This window comes from Melitaea cinxia, chromosome 7 (genome assembly GCF_905220565.1).
Source record: "Melitaea cinxia chromosome 7, ilMelCinx1.1, whole genome shotgun sequence".
NCBI lineage: Eukaryota > Metazoa > Arthropoda > Insecta > Lepidoptera > Nymphalidae > Melitaea > Melitaea cinxia.
This window is the reverse complement of record NC_059400.1, coordinates 2,424,086-2,435,092: the sequence shown is the minus strand read 5'-3', so window position 1 is coordinate 2,435,092 and position 11,007 is coordinate 2,424,086.

Below are 11,007 nucleotides of genomic sequence, written 5' to 3'. Positions count from 1 at the left end.
AGTCTAATACTTTAAAGATAATTAAAAGAAACACTATCCAAATATCTGTATCGAAAAACAATCACGTTGTGAACAGTACTGAACACTGGAGGCGACTGGGCGGGCGGGCGGATTGGAGCCTAGTCGCGAAGCCTTCAAGTAACTCTATCTCGCTTTTACTCGCTGATAGACCTTTTGCAAGAGAGAAGAGTAACATAAATGCACCGCTCCTGAACCTTGCAATGCTCCTATGTAGATAAAACATTATATATGTTAGGTCAGATGATAGCTTATGGTCTCGTATGTTTAGTATCTGATAACTAATTTTGACTTCACAAAGATCGATCTGTGTGTTCGTTTACGTCGTTATCTTCATGACATAATATTCACAATCACATTTTGTGTTCGACCAATCAATCTAATCAAATGAAATTGACTAAGTGCTAATACACAAAATATCTAAAAAAACCTAAATCATGTTTTTTATCATGTAACACCAGTTTTTTTATTAGAAAAAAAGTAAATAAATACATAAGTAACATTTGAAATTGTATTTTATAATAATTTTTCAACAAGTGACGGTTCATCGCTCAGGAAACTAAATGAAAAGGAAATAAACGAGATTCGCCTTGACGTTCGTTCGAAGCTTGCGTGCACTCAATAAAACTCGACGAAGTGAACAAATTATTCAATATTTTGCCTCAAACAACGCAAAAAGAGCAAATATTGGAAAGATAAACGTTGTATAATATAAGATTCTTTGAGCAATCCCACATTACTAAAATTACCAGGACATTGCGAAAGGTAATTTAATAGTCTGATGATGTTATAACAAGGATTTATAACAACGTATCTCAAAATAAGTATCATACGATAAAATTCAGTAAATGTGCTTCGCTATCATTATATTACATTTAATAGAGGACATAATGTTGTACATTGCGGAAAAGGACGTTTTATTTTAGAACGAATTTCATTCATTTCGCCATTGTTCCGTTGATAGTGTAGTATTCATTTTATCTTTTGAGGGCAATGCACCAAAAGGAGCGATGTGTTCGTTAGTAAATAATTTAATAACTACTATACATTTTAACTACTAGTGGTACCTATGTTTCAAAATACCATTTATCGACCACTTTGGATACAGAAATAAAAATTACATCTATGATACAAAATTTACATCACATAAATATTTAAAAATATGTTTAAAAAGCTATATGATAAAAGGAACAGAGTTGCCAAAGTTGTTTTAGATTCCGTCTTCTCCTTTTTTCCTAATTTTACGTAGAGGGACATTATACATCTCTTTTCAATGAAAATGGATATCTCCTGACAACTTTGAGGAAGAAGCAGATTGAAATGAAATTGTCGCTTATAAATAATTCAGACCTTGTGACAACATGTTGACGGTAATGTAACGTACCTAACTTATCTTGGTATTCATTTACATGTGAATCATCTTGTACCATATACGCGAATTAGATTAAATAATAATGTCACTAATTAAGTAAAGAGTTAAATACACGAAAAGCACAAAACATTTTTAAGAAACGACTGAAAAATCAAAATTAAGTGTGACTTAATATGCATAACAAAGCAGAGCGGACGTAGTTGTGCATATCATCAAACTGGAAATCTTTTGTTATCTTGTAACAAGTAATCGGGAACAGGTTTCGAAGCCCTCACGAAACCGGGGTGTATCCCGAACAAAAGGACTCTACAATGTACGTAAGTACTTGTTTTTTTTTAAAGCATGAATAGAAGCAAGAATAATGCGGGCAGGTAACTTGATAGTGAGGTACCCTTGTGGCTCTTACCTACAATGTCATCCATAGTAGCGATACTGTAGCTAGGTTTTAGTTTGTGGTCAGACTACTTCCGTTCAATGTTCTCGCTAATACAATTAATCGTAAAAAAATTCTGAATAACACACATTTTTTAAATATGTTAATAATATGCATGATACAATCAAACAGTTTAGGGTTACTGACTTTATCCTAGACCTTGAAAACTTAAAGCAATATAACCAACCGAATTCAAATCTTAACTCATAGATGAAAAGAGTTATAATCATGTTAATGAAAGACATTTGTGAAGACGGTCCAGATGTATAAAGCTCTTAGAACGTGACCAACGATTGAAGAGACAAAAACATTGTACACTATTGGTCAATGTCTCATTAACTCTATTGAAGTCAAGAGAAACGTGACAATAAATGTTTAGTTATTTATTGCGGACATTTAAAACGAGTTAAGATATAAACAATACTAAATTAAGTAACTTTTAAACTAAAACTATAACATTAAATAACTTTTTAACTAAAATTTAACTAACATTATACGCGACTACATTTAGTATTAATTTAGTAATTGTAACAAGTTTAAAATCATATTTATATTTTGGAACTCAAAAATTTGAGTACAATAATATTGTTAATTAATTAAATATATCGATATGAATTCTCGATAACCACTTTGTTCTAAATCGTAATCGTGATGCTATAACCTTCGGCAACAAACAAATATTCTAACGCAAAAAATGATTGGTCAATTTACTAATATTTTCCATAATAGCGCTATCAAAAAAAAAAAGTCTGAACATTAGTAAAGTAATATGTAATATTTGTCTTTTTTTAATGATCTTGGTAACACTGTTAAACAAAATGCGTTATTAAACTACTATCGTAATAGGGTACGTAACAATTAATTCACATTCACGGGGACCTTAAAACAACAGATACTTCATGCAACAGCAACCGAGCACGTGTCGAAAATTACGCTCAATTAAATATTAAGCCGGCAGTGATGGAATTCATGTAGTTAGAATAAATTACATACGACCGTAACGAATAAGGTGGTCGTAATATCATTATGACAGTTATTTAGCTTTAAAACAAGATGGTTTTGATACAAAAGATCGTTTGACTGATATTGGCATTATAACAATATTATATAATACGTTTTTAAATTTTGAAATATAGAATATAAGATAACGCAGTACTAAATAAAAAATAAGACTAAAAGATTAAATATTTGTGAACTTCCCCAATTCGACAAAAGGTTAATCTTAAAATTCTTTCCACCTCATACTCGTCCTTAGTAGGGCTTTTCGGGAAACACAAAACGGGAAAACCCATTTTATCGAGTTACAACTTTATAACCGGGCGCCCTAACAACTGTGAGGGCGGAAAGTAAATTTGATAAGCAAATATATCGTCGGATAACTTGTTACGAGCATTGAATAATACTCTGTTGCATAATGCATGTACCACTTTATACTTTTGTATAACAATTCCTTGTATAGCATACACTATACTATATCACAAGTTTGAAAGTAATACTAAATATAGGGGTTACTATTTAGAATATAAATTTATTTATTTGCGAACTTAAAAGTGAATTAAAAATAGTGCTAATTGTAATTAAAAATATAAAATAAAATCGGGTAAATAATACGTAGCAGGCAACACCAAACTGAAAAGAACGATTAATATTTTAAATAATTGTGTTTGCTCGCAAACGAAAAAAAAACCGATTTCAATTACATCGACCAGTAATACAACGTAGATCGACGAAAAAAAAGGGCAAGCAACTACGCGTTATTAAAGATTACTCAAAAAGTAGTTATCAGATCTCAATAAAATTTATATGTGAACACAAGATAAGCATCAGCTTTCGATTAAATTAAAAATTATCAAAATCGGTACACCCAGTAAAAAGTTATTACGGATTTTCGAGAGTTTCCCTCGATTCCTCTGAGATCCCATCATCAGATCCTAGTTTCCTTATCACGATACCAAACTAGGGATATCCCCTTTCCAACAAAAAAAGAAATATCAAAATCGGTACATCCAGTAGCAAGTTATGAGGTATAATACAACGTAGGTCGACGAAAAAAGCGTCAAGTAAAAACACATTATTAGATATAACTCGAAAAGTAGTTGTTAGATCTCAAATAAATTTAAATGGGACCAATTGGCACACACCACCTTTCGATTAAAACAAAATTTGTCGAAATCGGTCCACACGGGCAAAAGTTCTGATGTAACATACATAAAAAAAAAAAAATAAAAAAAATAAAAAAAATACAGTCGAATTGAGAATCTCCTCCTTTTTTGGAAGTCGGTTAAAAAAGCAGTAAGTTAGGATACTAAGATATGTTATTACAACTTTTTTTTAACTTACTTGTGTTATAAAGTTTGGCTGAATATCGCTCAGAACTTACTATTTCAAATGAACATTAAAATTCATCTCACGAATGCCATACCAGCGACAAACTCGAGCGTTACATTACGTTTTCAAATATTTGACCTTCGCCGTGGCAAGCTTTAAGCTCACACAAATTGCTAAGTGCTAAAGTTGGGACTTTGTTAAAATTGTAGTAGCAAATTAATCGTTGTGTTAAGGATTTTTGGCTTTTTCAAACATTTCTATAAAAAAATGGTTACCAAAAAAAAATGTTTAAATAACAATCGAATTCCGAAATTGGTCGTCATTTTGAATTTTACACAGTGTTTTTCACTAAAAACACGATGTTTTATCATCTATCTCTAGAGTTCTTCATCAGATCATCACTATGTTTCTAAAAAAGCATCATGTATGATAGGACTATTAAGAAAGCTGTAGCAAATTGGCCATTAAACTTTAAAAAAAGAATGAATAACACGCACACAAAACACACGCGTTTACTTCTCCTTATTTTTGAAGATTTTTTCTATTTTTCTAAACTACGTTATTAAAATTAGTTTATGACTAAACTAAAACTGAAACAAATTTTAATAAAATTTTTACGTATAAAGTTTTGAATCACTAGCTAAACTCAACAAATTGCCTTAAAATATTGTCACGATTTGTCATTATTGTTAATCGTCTTAAATTAACATCGATATCAATTCACTGACCCTTGCTATCAAAATGCACAGCCATAGGAATTATATAAGAAAATCAATACTAACATCAAGTAAAATTGGTTCGTTTGTTTTGAATCGATATACTTTGAAAAGCTGCAAATCTCAACAAAAACCTTGGGCCTTAAAATATCACACCGCTCAGTATCAACCAATGTACACATGACAGGTAATAAAACACTCGGTGAAATTACGAGAATCATTTAAGTACCTTACACAAGCTTAGGTACCAAGCATCGAAGAACGTGTCATTGAACAAAGAACAGAAACATGTGAACAGCCTGTCAGAGTCCCTTTCTGTTGACAGCTGTTCGGAATGTTCTCGAAATAATTAATACAGTAGCCAGTTCATGTACCAGACGGTGTGACGTACAATGAACTGAAAACGTTTCATAGTTTCAGAACTCCAAACATTTTCTTATTAAAATTTTACTTGAATCGAAATTTACAGAGGAGATTTATAATTTAATATATTTCTTCATTATGTTTTCAAGTGGTAAGTTATTTAATATTGAGAACTTAATCTATATATAATTGCAAAAGTTTAGATATGATGGATATTCATCATAATTGTCACTTAATCACTCTAAAACAGCTGAATAGCTCTGCATGAAATTTGGCACAAAAACAGACTGTGGCCTATTTACATAATAGTCTTGAATACAAAAGTGTACTTTTTATTCCTTAGCAATGTACTATTCCCGTGAAATACTTAGTCATTTATCAGCAGTCCAGTAAATATCTATCTGTAAGAAATCACTACGCTATTACTGATAAGTCAAATTTTACACTTTCTTAAGTCTGAATATTGTAATTTTCTTTTTGGTAATTTCAAAATACGCAATAAAATAAATAGATATTCTGTTCATTAAATAACAGTAAGCTTTATTTAAATAGAAAATTTTAACAAGATTTGAATTACATAAAAAGTTTATTTGTCAGACTGGAGTATAGATTATTTAGTTAGTAAACACGATCAATAAGTTCATATAGGTGTTAATGTAGGTATATAACATTTTATTAAGTAAACACGAGGCAATGTTTGTTATTCATACAGGTGACAGACGGCTTTTGTGATAAATTCATGAATAATAATTTCCTAGATGGTAGGCATTTTGTATATTAAATAGCCATGTTGACTAGAATCACGGCATTGTATAATGATCTCTCACCAGACATAAACACACATAAACGTACTAAATTATATATATTTATGTGTAAATTCATTTATGATATGATTGTTTTCACCTGGATATTAAATGTAATACTTACTAGCCGACGCAGCGATCTTCGTATAGCCATTTTGTTTTTTCGTAAATAAAACGATTTTATATTTATTTTTATCTATAATAATTTAGCCTGACAATAACAAACTCAAAAAATAATCACCCGATTTGGTGCAGTCACTCATAAGTTGTGTGTGTACATACATTTCGATGTTTCTATTAATTTATACTCGTACTGATTGATATATGTAGATATAAAAATATGCAGTTACATAAGAATTTGATATCTTCACGTTCTTAACTGGTGTGAAATTATATATTCTGTGGTCGTTAGATTTATATTCTTCCTTCAAGAGATAAATCTTGGTTAATAGTAATGATTAAATGGAAAAATAGTGTAAATTTTTATTCATAATTATGATATATATATTTTAGAACGAGTCGTAAGTCACTGAATCTATATAAATAAAAATCTTGCTATGCGCATAACTAACACAGCCGTCATTTTTTGCAGCAGTCGATTAAGAAGCAAACTTGACTGGGAATTTGTACCTAAAATCTGTTACTCTGGGGTCCCAATCCCTTACTTTGATAAGGTTAGAAATTTGGGCCTTATAATGGACTGCAACCTGTCTTGGAAAGCTCATATTAATGAAATCAGCAAAAGAATACATTACTCGTCTTCAGTATTTACTTCCTTTCAAAACCAAATAAATGCTCGCGGAATCCCTTCTACTACCTATCCTTGATCATGCCGATGTCTGTTATCTGGATGTGACAGAGGAGCTGCTTAGAAAATTGGCGCGACTTCAGAATCTCGCTGTAGGTTTCATTTTTGGCCTGCGAAAGTTTGATCGTATCTCTCACTTCCGTGCTCAGATCAAATGGTCAAAGAGCTCCTGAGGGGATAGGGGATAGGGGATTGGGGATTGGGTCGGCAACGCGCTTGCGATGCTCCTGGTGTTGCAGGTGTCTATAAGCTACGGTAATCGCTTACCATCAGGTGAGCCGTACGCTTGTTTGCCGACCTAGTGAAATTAAAAAAAAAAAAAAAAAAAATGGCTCCCTATTCGCCTTCACCGTGATATGCATATCCTATCTACTCTCTTTCACACACTCCCAGAAAGCATCCAAAAAAGTCCTTTCCTTGTTTCCTTCAAACGTAAATTAAAGGAGCACTTTATTTCTCAAATCAACTTACAATCATCTACTTAGTGAATATGTAAGTATATAAATTACCTATACTATTGTGTTATATATTTGTAGGTATGTATGTATTTATACTTGTAAGTTTGTAATATATTACAGTTATTTAACTATTTTCTTTACGTTGTTATTTCTTGCACTGTGTCCCCGCTATATGATACTCTCTCTCATGACCCTTGGTTTACTGGAAGAGATCTCTTCTAGGGATAAGTCCACCTTTGCCATCAACTATAGTTGTAATTTTCTGTACATTCTTTTTTTAAGTGCAATAAAGTATATAATAATAATAATAGCTCGAGAATGGCCAGACCAATTCGTTTAATTTATTTTTTGGGTGTTCCTTAAGGCCCACGGAAGGTTTTAATATATATATATATAAAATTGCTATTAACTTTTGACAGAACGAAGTCTGTCCGGGCAGCTAGTCTTATAATAAAAATTAAATTGTAAAACAAAATCCACATTAGAGTTCTGGCTGTAACTTCGTATGAGCACTTATACCTAAAGTGCACAAATTTTAAAGTGACATTAAAAGTTTAAACACTTACACTCAGACCTCAGGTGGCATAACAAAAGGAGAAGAAAACCCTTAAAAGAAAAATAGACTAGAAGTTATTATCAAAGGATATTATTTCGTCAGTAAAGTGTATTACGAAAAAGCAATTCGTATTTGTCTTACAAATATACAAGCGAAATATTAAGCGAATGAATGTTCCTATGTTTTACGACCTCACGTAGCTACAGTTTTCTACCAAAAAGACGCATAAAATTTTACGCTTTTCGGGCACACATGCATAGAACAGTGTGTATCTGTAGAAGTGGTATATCTTGTTTAAGGCCTCACACGAATGCTGTTTTCTTTATAAGCAAATGTAGATCGTTATTTGAATATTTAAACAAACATGACGTCATACAACACGACGTAATATTATTTACTACTACTATCATTATGTCGATGACGCGTTTATGTAATTGTAACAGCCATTGATTAATGTGATAGCGGTTCAAGGTTCGATTCACACATACATATATTTGTGTTATAAAACATTTGTTTTGGCCATACTGATGTTTTCGTGGTCCGGACATTTGTTCTTGTGTGTTATATTTCTGGACTCCCGAAAAATAATTTTCATGCTACTGGAGACCGGACATTGCCTAGCGTTTATTTATTGGCTTTAAAACTTTACATTAATAAAATGTGTGTGTAAATTTCTCTTTCAAAACTTCGAATTCACGATCTTTAACTATAACTCTTTATTTTTAAAATACTTACATGTGGACATTTTATGTATAAAAAAACAAAAACAATAAAATAAAATAATAAACGCTTCACGTGTTGGGGGTCCAGAAACACACACAATACACAAGCACAAACGCCCAGACCAAGACAAACATCTATATGGCCAATACAAATATCTGTCGTGAGCAAGGATCGAACCCGCGACCGCCAGCGCAACTGTCAGTACTGTGACCGCTGCGCCAACGCGTCGTCAAATGCAAACGACATAGATCGAGACGAAAAAAAAAAACGTATAAACACTAAAAAATATGGAAATCTAAACCATTTCCAAAGTCCGCTCAACTCAACGGTAAAAACAAAGCTTTATCATCATTTACCGTGCAAATATAAAACTGAATAGTTAAATTTTTCGGCGAGCTCAACAAAAAGTTTTGAGTTTTTTAAGCTGCGGAATTAGATGTGTTTATTTTTAAAAATGAGAATAGCGATGAGGATGAAATTTATTTAGTGTACGTTTTATACACCTAAAGTTAATTAATGTTCTGTAACTGTAATTTCTAAATTACTGGGCAAGAACCTCTTCCTCTATTCCTAAAATAAGGCAATATACGCTAAAATATAAATAATAAGCTTACGTTCCGTCTGATTGTAAGCGATTATCATAATCTATAGACACCTTCAAACCTATGAGTATTAGAAGAGCGTTGTTGGTCTTAAACAGCATCTACTACGTTTTAGCGAATTAATAGGTATACATGTGGCTGTTGAACAAACCGAATAATTTCTAATAAAGAACTGGTGACTTAGAAAAATAATAATCATTTTCTGTCTGGTCTTCAAAAAAATATTTTCGCGATCTTTCATTTTTATACTTATTCCGATTAAATCTTTGATACAAAAAAAAAACATAAAAGTGTAAGGAAGAAATTTTGATGCCGTAAGGTTTCTAATTAAATGGTTTTTTTTTTCAACACTAATTATAAAACGCTATTTTATTATTCATACATACAGTCTTATCTTGTTTTATAGTAATGATAATTGAGACTAAATTAAGATTCATAATTATATAATCAAAACGAATACCTTAAAACATAAGGTATGTATTTTACCACTACTACTTACCTAATACGCGAAGCCCAACGAGTCGGTATTATTGCATAATTTTCCGATAGAAATTTTATGTTAGGTATTTAACTCTAGTTTTATTTTTAATATATTGTTCGACGCTAATAGTGGTATCGACTCACACAAATTCTATGCGATATATAATTTGCCGTTGCTAGAATATTCGTACGAAGTTCCTAACAAACTATTACTGTGTGCAGCATTGAATGTGAAGCGTTTGTTATTGTCTCTTAAATACCCACACATTTTGAAAGTAGGTTATTACATATAACGTACAATTGAAAATGAAATAAAAGTATTTTAATTTTGATGGTCTGTGTAAACGTACGCTATATATATAACGAGACAGAATATAAGGTTATATGGGATATTGGAACAAAGTTCCTTACGGCAGGCTTGACATTTGGCTGGGCGACCGAACTGAAAAAAAATGTTATACTAAAACCGTAAGAAAAATATATAACGGAAGTGATGTAATATCAGTCACACGACTGTATAATATGGCGTTTGTAAAACTAAAATATTACTAGTAAACTTTTTTTTTAAATTATTTATGTAATTTTATACTGTCGATAAAAATAAATAAAGACATAATTATGTTTTTTTTATTTCACTTAATAGTTTGTATTATTATTAGTTTTATTATGTTTGATTTATTTTATTTTACGGTATTTGTTATTTTCTAAAATACTAAATTTCCTAAATACTTTTATGTACTTAATTAAAAACCAATCAACAAAATTAAAAAAAAAAACAAGAACTAATATATATATACAATATATAATTCAACATTTTTTTTTCAAATTGTGTTGTTTCTATACTATCCGAAGGAACGTCGTTTCAACCTGGTTTAGACTCATGGGTGGCAATTCAAAATAACAAACCGAATCAATCAAAGAATCTCTATATCCAAGTAGGCTTCAAAACACTGAATGGTCATTTCGTTAATTATAATTATATTAACCAATAACAAACAGTTAAAGCCTCCTGCTTTACACATAATACACCCCGTATTATGAAGTTAAATTTTCTCGTTGGTATGTCACGTTTCAAGGCACAAGTTTAATTAAACAATACTCTGAAAGTGGAGTTGAAATCATTTCAATCATAACCTAATTGTATTTGTACATTTACAATTGTATTCAATTTCAAACGCCTCACACATCTCGTTGAGAGCTTTATTGGAAAATTTTAATTAACGTTTGTATACAATTCGATCGAATATTTAGTTGATAAATAGTTAACGAAATTATTAACTAGTTCATTGTGTTTGGTATTTGTTGAACAATTCTTATGCTATTTGAAAGGATTTGATTTCTGATATG